This window comes from Pinus tabuliformis, chromosome 7 (assembly GCF_031772625.1).
Source record: "Pinus tabuliformis cultivar Carrire ecotype Pingquan chromosome 7, CPIR1, whole genome shotgun sequence".
Lineage (NCBI taxonomy): Eukaryota > Viridiplantae > Streptophyta > Pinopsida > Pinales > Pinaceae > Pinus > Pinus tabuliformis.
The window spans coordinates 1,813,845,543-1,813,855,259 of record NC_142293.1 but is presented as its reverse complement, the minus strand read 5'-3'; positions in this window follow the sequence as shown (position 1 = coordinate 1,813,855,259).

Here is a 9,717-nt window from a genome sequence, read left to right as displayed (position 1 = left end):
AATTTGCCTTTCAAGATTCACCACATGATATATGTTTGCAATTCCTAAAATGCAACTAATATGATAAGCATTATTTCCATTCAATTTAACAATGAAAATCCTTAGCCAGTAGGGATAGAGCAATCAAATTTTTGACAAAGAGCAAAGAGTACATCTAATGCAATTTCCCTAGATATTCCTTTCAAGCATTCACAAACTACAATATGAACGATGCAAGCTTTTCTTTTCGAATTCCTTAATGTTATGATGAACAAATAGGAAACATGCACATACAATCAATCAATCTTTCATAAGAACGAAGACTTTTACGATAGTTCTAATTCGAAGGAAGAGAAGACTTTACGACACTTTCCTTCGAATGAAGATTAATCAACTATATTCTAACTTTGATTATAGACTGATGATGACAAAGAAAAAATTAAAGAAAAATTAATCAATCAAATCAAAGTAGGGCTGGCAAAGGAGATAAAAATTTGTTCTCTGAGACATGACATTCATTGATCAATCGGCAAGCAAAAAAACAGAGAAAAGTTGGCAAAAACACTTTCCAAAGGTGGGAATTTGACCTAAGACTGATCAGCGCCAGTAAAAGAGGGCCTAATTGCACTACAAAGCACTATCTCTCACTCAAGGTTGCCCTGTAGAGCATTGTCCTCTAACCAAGCCTACGCTGATTTCTGAGAGGCCACTCAAGAGTCATCTAACCTCAATGTTTGACCAAAATTCAATGCAAAAGAGTTGAAATATAGTCAATGAAAACAAGTAGGGTCTACACGAATGTCTTAGGAGGTGAATAAGGTGAGTCGCCAATTTGTTTTGGAGAATTTAGCATCTATGGATAAACACTAATTCACTAGACAAGTAGTTGTGCCTAGAACAACAGTTTAAAGTGCTTTAGACTTTTCCTATAAACAATAGATAAGAAGAGGGGATAGAAGGCCTACCTATAGTTCCGCTTTCCCCTCGTCTCCCTTGTATCGATCCCATCGCTCCTTCCCGTACTTAATCCGCTTGAGAAGGACCATGTAAACACAACAGAAGACAAAATCCGATCAAAGCACATGATCCATTGAATATAAATGAAAGGAATCAAAAGCAATTCATACATAAAAGCATTATGAAAGAACACAACATATGGAAAAAGGTTCAAACACTTTATTAGATAGAAGAAGGAATTACAACCACCAGTGTTTTATTCAAATTCATTCCTCCAGCTTGGATCCCATCCACATCACATCAAAAGCAAGACAAGCTTGTGGCATCACATCATTTGCTCCAAAGTCAAGTCTCATAGCAACATTATCTCCTTACAATTCAACATAATCCAGCCCCTGATCACTTATATGAGTGGTCAATTTATAGGAAGATGAAGGAGGTTTTGTCATTAATGGTGACATTGAATGGCCTTCCATACTTAGAATTAGTTCCATGGAGGAAGGGATGAGAGGATAGGATGCTCCTTAACTCATTCCTCATCCATTTTTGAGCTCATAGGAGTTGATAAGACAGGGAAACTTCTAGATGACTCCAAAAGATAAGAATATTTCCCAAACCCTATGTGAATTTCGCTCATTTTCACCCAGCGCAGGTGAAAGGAAGCCTAAGTGCTCTATAGAGCACCCTGCCAGTGGACTCAACTGCTCTGCAGTGCACCTTCATAAGGGCTTACCTGCGTTGGTCCCTCTGGAGGCAATTTCTGGATGTCATCAAGTCATGAAACTGTTTGGGAAGGAGGAATTCAAATGGTTGACTTATTTAGGGCATGAAACAACTAAATTTAGGGTTTGATGAGCCCTAAAACACTGATCTGAATGTTGGGATTTGATGTGCCCAAATGGAACTATAACAACATGCCACAAGTGGCAACATCTCACATTTCGGGCACTTTTCCACAAATCTTTATTTGTTTTTCCATTGACGGTACCTTTAACATTTTCCAAGGCACAAATCACATATTTGGAGGAATTTTTGATAACTTGTCACATTCCATTAGCTTCATGCATGAAGAGGTGCTCCCATCCTTTAAGAAGATTTTGGAGGATTTCATGGCATAGTCAAGGGTCACATGTATAAAAGAAGAACGCCATAGTCAAGAATATGAAAATTGGCATTTGTATCACGTGGCATAAAGGAGAAGGACATAGGTGAAGAGTACTCCATTTAGAAACATCTAAAATCTTGTTTATGTCATCTTTCCAAAGAAGAGAAGATACCTTGTGACAAAAGGCCCAAATTTCCAATGGAGGAAGACTATGGTAAGGGTTACTTTTTCTTTCACATGTTGAGACACATTCATGTATTTTAAGGTGTGTTTTGTTGTTGAGTTCACATATTTGGAAGCACAATTGCACAAGTGGAAACATCTCACATTTGGGGCACCTGCATACAAATTTCTATGCATGTTTTCTACTCAGGGTATCTTTCACATTCCCTAAGCCACAAATCAAATATTTGGAGGTATCTTGGATGACTTGTCACATTTCAAGAGCTTCACACATGAAGAGGATTTCCCAACATTTAAGAATGTTTTGGAGGGTTTTCATGGCATAGTCAAGGGTCACATTTACAAAAAAATAACGCCCAAATAAATAAGTTGTAAACTATGTTTCCAAGGGATTGTGAGATGCGTGAGGTGTTAAGGCATGTCAAGATGTAAAATTTGTTGCTTAGTTGTTTAATTTTATGACCAAGGTTGGATGTGAGCCTTGTCTTCATAACTTGTTAATTTGGATAAGTTTAAATTATATATGAGTATCCTAAGATGAGTTATAGAAAGTTCTTAGGTGAGCAAGGCATAATATATTTGTAGTAATTGTAACTTGGTCAAGTTGTTGTAATAGTTGAGGTAGGATTTTGTTAGGTTCCCATGTTGCAAAAAATTTAAGGGTAGCTGTGAGGGCATGATAGCTAAGGAGTTACAGGCTGTGCTAAGGAATGAAAAGGCATGCTAACACATGCCAGACAATTTTGTGGTCTGGTGGTTTGATTTAATTTATGGTGTTATTTTTATTGTCCACTTTGCATAGAGCTATTTTTCCTAGTTTGGAACATTACAGTCAGTGAGTTCTCGGTGTGCTAAGGAGGAGGTGACAAGGTATGCTATGCATTGCTTCCAAGGCATGCTAAAGTGTTAGGGAAGCATACCAAGATGTGCCAAGTGCCAAGGTGTGCCAGTGCGTGTTAAGGAGTGTTAGGGAGTGCCAGAGAAACATAAGGGAGCACTAGGTCAACATGCATGGAAATGAATGAATAAGAATGTGTGACAGGGAGTGTCAATGAATTCCAAGTGTGCTAAGTAGAGAGTGACATGGTATGCTAAGTTGCCTAAGTCATGCTAGATTGGTAGGGTGACGTGCAACTAAGATGTGTTGGGTGTCGCGGTGTGTCAACATGTGCTAGGACGTGTTAGGGAGTCCCAGGGGAACATAAGGGAGAACTAGGTCAAATTAGTGCATGCACATGAACAAATAAGAGTTTGTGACATAAAGTGTCAGTGAGATACCGGTGTACTGAGGGAGTAACAAGGTATGGTAGGCAGTGCTAAGCCATGCTAGAGGCCAGGGCAACATGCCAAGATGTGCCATGTGCTAGGGCATGCCAATGCATTCCAGGGAGTGTTATGGAGTGCCATGGAAACAAAATTGATCACTAGTTTCAAATACATGGAAATGAATGAATAAGAGTGTGTGACAGGGAGTGTTAGTGAGTTCTAGGTGTGGTAAGTCGGGATCGAAAAGATATGTTAGGTAGTGCCAAGGAATGTTAGACTTCCAAGGCAACATACCAAGATGTGCCATGTACCAGGGTGTGTCAATGCATGTCAGAGAATGTTATGGAGTGCCACAATAACACAAGGGAGAAATAGTTCAAAATGCATGGAAATGAAGAGATAAGAGTGTGTGATAGGGAGTGTCAACGAGTTCCAAATGTTCTAAGAAGGGAGTGACAAGGTTATATTGTAGGCAGTTCCAAGGTATGCTAGATTTGTAGTGCATGTCTGAGAGTGCTAGGGTGTGCTAGGGAATGCAACACATGCCAAAAAATGTAGGGGATGCTAACACACACCACATAGGGCTAAGGGATTGTTAGATATGCCATGTGCTATGGCATGTCAAGATGTAAATTGTGTTTCTTAGTTGTTTTATGGCCATGGTTGGATGTGAGCCTTGAATTGGTAACTTGTTAGGTGGGATGAGTTGAGATTGGACATGAGTAGTCTAAGATGTGTTATAGGTTGTTCTTAGGTGAACAAGGCATAGCCTAGTTGTAGTAATTATAACCTTGTTAAGTTTCTATAGTTGTAGTTGTAGTCACTATTTTTGCTTGCCTTTCACCTAGGGTTTGAAGTATGGAGCCTGACTCATCAGCATCAGAGAAGAGGAAGTACAACAAGGGGGGAAAGATACTGAGGTTTGAGTCCTCTAATTGTAATGAAATCACTTCCTCCCCATTTGTCATGAAATGCTTTGAAGATGTCAATTGTTTAGGGTTTTGTCAAAGAGTACAGGAAGTAGGTTACCATGAGCATCTCACAGGTATATTTTCCTTCACCTTGAAGGAAGACAAGATCACCATTGCAGGGACTGATTTCATGTTTTCAGTGGATTCCATCTCTCAAGCTATAGGCATACCAAACCATGGTGAAAATTGGTTCAAAGGCATGAACCTAGACCTAGAAGAGTACAAACCCTACTTGAAATCACAATGCAAAGGAGTTCACTCACATGTTTTCCCATTCAGATACTTGTTGGAGAGATATGCACCATTGATGAAGGTTGTCATGAAGTTCTTGACATGTGAGGGAAAATTTTCTAGGCTATATCAATACCACATAAGACTGCTCATGCACTTTACAACTACCAAGTCTCTAAATTTGTCCAGCTACTTGTATAGGAGCCTAACCGAAATGTTTGAAAGGGTGTAATTGAAAGGAAAAGTGCATTATCCCAGCTTCTTTCACCATAACCTATTAAAGGTTATAGTACTCCATCAATTGAAAGAGAAGAGCATGACATGGGACACCTTCATTGAGGTAGCCTTGAAAAAACATATAACCACTTCACCAAGCCAGCACCAAACCATCTCAGTACAACCCATGGAGGTGGGGTCATCAAGAAAACATGATGAGGTTTCCAAGGCACCTAGGCCTGAGGTGACGAAGACATATCAGAGAGGCAGAAGCCTTGTGTTTTCTCCTAAGATTGAGGAAGCGGCCAAGCCTACAACATCAGCAGAACAAGGACCACCATCACATCATGAGGCTTCTTTGCATGACGAGGAGCCCATTGAGCATGACTTTGACCTAGTTGACTTAGAGGCACATGATGAGAAAAACCTACAACAATTCATCAAAGAGAAGGATTCTCAGATAATGGAGCTCAAGCATAATTTGGAAAGGGCCAAATTCATCATTTCATTCCTTGAGAAAGAAAACAATCAACTTAAGGCAAAATCGTTAGTCATGGAGAAAGAGAAATTCAAAGCCAAGAAACAAGAGATGAAAGGCAAGGCAATGGTGGACCATGAGGACACTAAGAAGCATGAAGGACATGTGGCAAGGAAGAGACCAAGGACAATGGGTCTTAGGAAGGCACTTCAAAGAGAAAGAGAACACAAGCCACCAATGGAAGAATTGACCTTTGAAGAGAGGATTTCCATGGAAATAAATGAGGACAGGGAGTTTTGGGTTGAAAAAGTTAGTTTCCACCTTTATAATCTCCTTGACAAGGCCAACATGGATAAGAAGTTGAAAAATAAAATGGCCATCCATTATTACACAAAGAATTAGGTTGCCAAGGTCAAAATCAAGCAGTCGAAGGAAAAACTCAAGGAAACCCTAATCAGACAAAAGGAGAAGGGTAAGTTATATTTTCTTGTTGATGCATCCATTATTGCATAACATACCTCATCAGGCATACCTGGAAAAAATTTGGGAGGATTTGGAGAAAATTTTGTGTTTTGGTGCACACTAGTGCTAGCTTGCAATTTTTTGGCAATTTTCTATCTAGGAGCGTAGCGAGCTCACACTATGCTTCCTCCTCAAGGCTCAAAATGATGCAAACTAAGAATTTTTTGAAATATTATGACCCCTTCTAAAAACCCATTTGCCCACTTTCCTGGTCGGGGGCTCAGTTTTTGAGAAATTTGCAAAAAAGAGGCCAAAAATCACCTTTCTGTCCCTCTTTTTCCATTTTGTTGTGCACCTAGAGACACCTTGGGAGAATGGCCATATCTGTTAAACACACATGGATAGCACAAGGGATATGAAAGATAAATCATGAAGTACAATTTTATTAACAAGAGATTTACATTTATAGTACATTATGTGACTCTTGGGTTTCAGATCCCAAGGTCTCTTGGACTGCTTTGGTCTATTCGGCTTCCACACTAACCCATTTAGGATTAGGTGTCCAACATTCCCCCCCTTAATCTGAAGGGTTATGTATGAGTCCAAGAAGAGAGCTGTAATACAAAATGTGCAAAAAATGCATGGCAGCACTAGGCTGAATGTGCTCTATGAAATGTTGGTAAAAAGGGCAGTGGTTTAAGGATGACCAGTGGTTTAAGGATGACCACCAACACTGGAACGCTTAGTGCAGTTACCGGAACTCTTCCAAAACTGGCAAGAAACTGAAGTTTTCTGCTAGAGGAAGTGATCCTATTGTTTTAAAGAGGGAAACCTTCAACCATAAAAGGGAGGTCTCACCCCACATAAAAGGTAAAACTTCAACCTGAAAAAGGGAAGTCTCAACCTGTGATGGTTTAAGGATGACCAACAACTTTGGAATGCTTAATGCAATTCCTGGAACTCTTCCAAAGCTGGCAAGAAGCTGGTGTCTTCTGCTAGAGGAAGTGTTCTCAATTTTGTTCCTGGAGCTCTTCCAAAACTGGCAAGAAGCTGGAGTCTTCTGCTAGAGGAAGTGTCCCAGATTGCCAACTGAAGGCATGTTCAGGGGCATCTTTGTCGCTGGCTACAACTCTGAAACTGGTGTGGCAGGTTGTGGCTCAGGCTCGCTTGATGTGGCTTTGAAGCTTGTAGATGACCATCATTTCCCCCCCTGTCAGATACAAGGTGAGATGATGGAGAAAACTCAACTGCAAGACTGTTCAATATTCTGGAACAAGTTCTGACATGTGTTTGGAATATCTTCTTGGTTGTTGATGCCCATTGCCAAGAAGCGATCCATCCAAGATGAATCTTTGTTCTTGCAGGACGTTTGTTTCTGAAGCATCTGTGTGAAGAATGACTGGTTTTATGACAGTGCTTACATGGATGAAGATCAAAACAGTGATCTTTCAAATGGCCAACTCGATTAAAGTGTTGGCATTTCACGATCTGTTGTTTTTGTTGTTGTTGTTGTTGCTGTGGAAGAGGGGCAGAATCTGGAACAGCTGGAGGTGAACTGTCATGAGGAGCAAGTGAACTGTCATGAATGAATCCAGCACTCTAAAACTGAATGGGCTTGGCATAGTCTGGAATATGAAAGGACAAGTCCTTGTCATATCCAAGACCAGTTCTGTGCTTGTTGTGGACAAGCTATTCCCAAGGTCTGATGATGGGCTTGGGAAGTGCAGACTGAGTTTCTGCATCTGCATGTACAACTGCTGCTTTATTGGATTCTGGATCTAATTCAACCTCAATCTTACTAATTTCACCACTTGCTGGTTTAACCTTGAACAACATATTGTTTTGAGCAGAAAACAATTTGGAATGACAAATCTGTTGAAGCTCATCTTGCTGGAACTGAGATTCTAGTTGCAAAAAATCAATCTTTTCTTGTGCATCATGCAGGCAGGTCTGAATGTCACAAAGAGTGTCTTTGCTAACATTTACCTTCCCACCAATAGTGGAGTGTATTAGTGTATTCAGTAACTCTAATACATCATCAAATCTAGCCATTGTCTCAACAAAGAAATGAACACTCAACAATCCTAGTGGAGACTATAGCAAGTCTAGACAAACCCCAGCTATTGAAGATTTCAAAAATTAAGAATATCAGTTTGAAAAATACATTGTCCAATACCAGACTTTCAGAGATTCTTTTCTTTAAATTCTGTAGAAATTTCACATCTGACTAGACTTTTTAAATTAAGTTACGTAGCTGATTCCTTCAAACTTTATAGAACTTGCCTCTATATCCCTTCTGGAAGCTCAGGAATGCAAAAAGAATAAAAAATCCGCGAAGTTTTGTACTAAACCAGGACTGTTTCTGAAACCTTAAGACAACATCCTTTGTCTGCTGCAACGTTTTCACCCCTAATATCACCAACAAAACAATATCTAGGTCAAAATTTCTTGGTCGAATCTCGCCATCGATTTGAAAACACTCCTGGACGACACATTCTTGATATTGTTGCAAAGGTTGATTTCAATCAATTCGTGCTTCAACTTTCTCATAAACAAATCAAAATACCACCAGCAATGTGTTAAAACTTCAGCAGGGCTTTATTATGTATTCTGCCCTCAAAATACAGAGATTCCAGCTAGGAATTTAGCCAATCACTAACAGATTTGTGTCCAGCAAGAATGAGAGGCTCAAAGTCCTTCCAACACAGATACAATAGATATGTTTCACCCTTAAAAGGCTCAGGTATACCAAGATACGCTTGGCTGAAGGTATGGATGCACAACTAAATGACTTCTTCCTTCTTTGAAATTTGAACTTCAACTAAGGAACTAATGAAAGCATACAAACTTCGCTATGATGAGGCACACCAGCGAGCTAGTCCTACTCAAGCAGTTAAGGCAAAAAGCCTGCGGAACAGTCCTTTTTCAAGGTTGAAAAGACCTCCAGACTGGATGAAAGGGCTACTGGATTCTTCTCTTCTTAGATCTGTCAATAAACTTCGAGAGTTCTGGCAAAACCACAGGAATGCTCTTGTCATTGATGAAGTTAATCAGGAACACATTGCAATAATGATTGCCTTTACCCTATCCTTAATCAAGGATTTTCACATAAACAGACCTATTCTCATTATCACATCAACTGCTGGAATATATTGCTGGGAGTCGGAATTTTTGAGGTGGGCTTCTTCTATAAATATGGTGGCTTATTGTGGTAATAGAGAGTCAAGAGACATTATCCGAAAGCTTGAGTTTTCAGAAGAAAGTGGATGTGTGCTGGTTCAGATTGTCTTATCAACCTTTGATGTTTTCACCGCGGATCTAGACTCTTTGATATGCCTTGATTGGGAAGCAGTGATTGTAGATGAAGGGCAACGCCTTAAACTTTCAAAAGTTTTCCAGCATCTGGAGCAACTATCTGCTGATTTTCGACTTGTGCTTTTCCATGAGCAGTTGAAGGATAATGCTCCTGACGTTTCTCATCTTCTTGCCTTCCTTGACTCTGACGTTTTAATCACTCTTAGATTGGAAAACAATGCAAGAGTTTGCGGCAATGATGAAAACTGTTGTGCCCTCTATTCTTCATTCATATTCAACTTCATTCGTCTCCATTCAGGAAATGTCGACCAGGACTAAAGCTCTTAAAACAGGGAACACACCGTATTCATGGGCTTTGTTTTGCTGCTGCTCCGATACTTCCAGCACAGGACTTGGTGTTATTTCATCCCAATTCGAACTCAGCCAAAGAAGAAAATGCACTCGGCTTTGCTCAGCCTTCTTACACTGCTGTAGTAAATATCCCTAGGAAGTCAACTTCATAATGTGTTGTTCTTCCACCTTTGTACAGCTTCCACAGAGATCCGCTCAGCTGA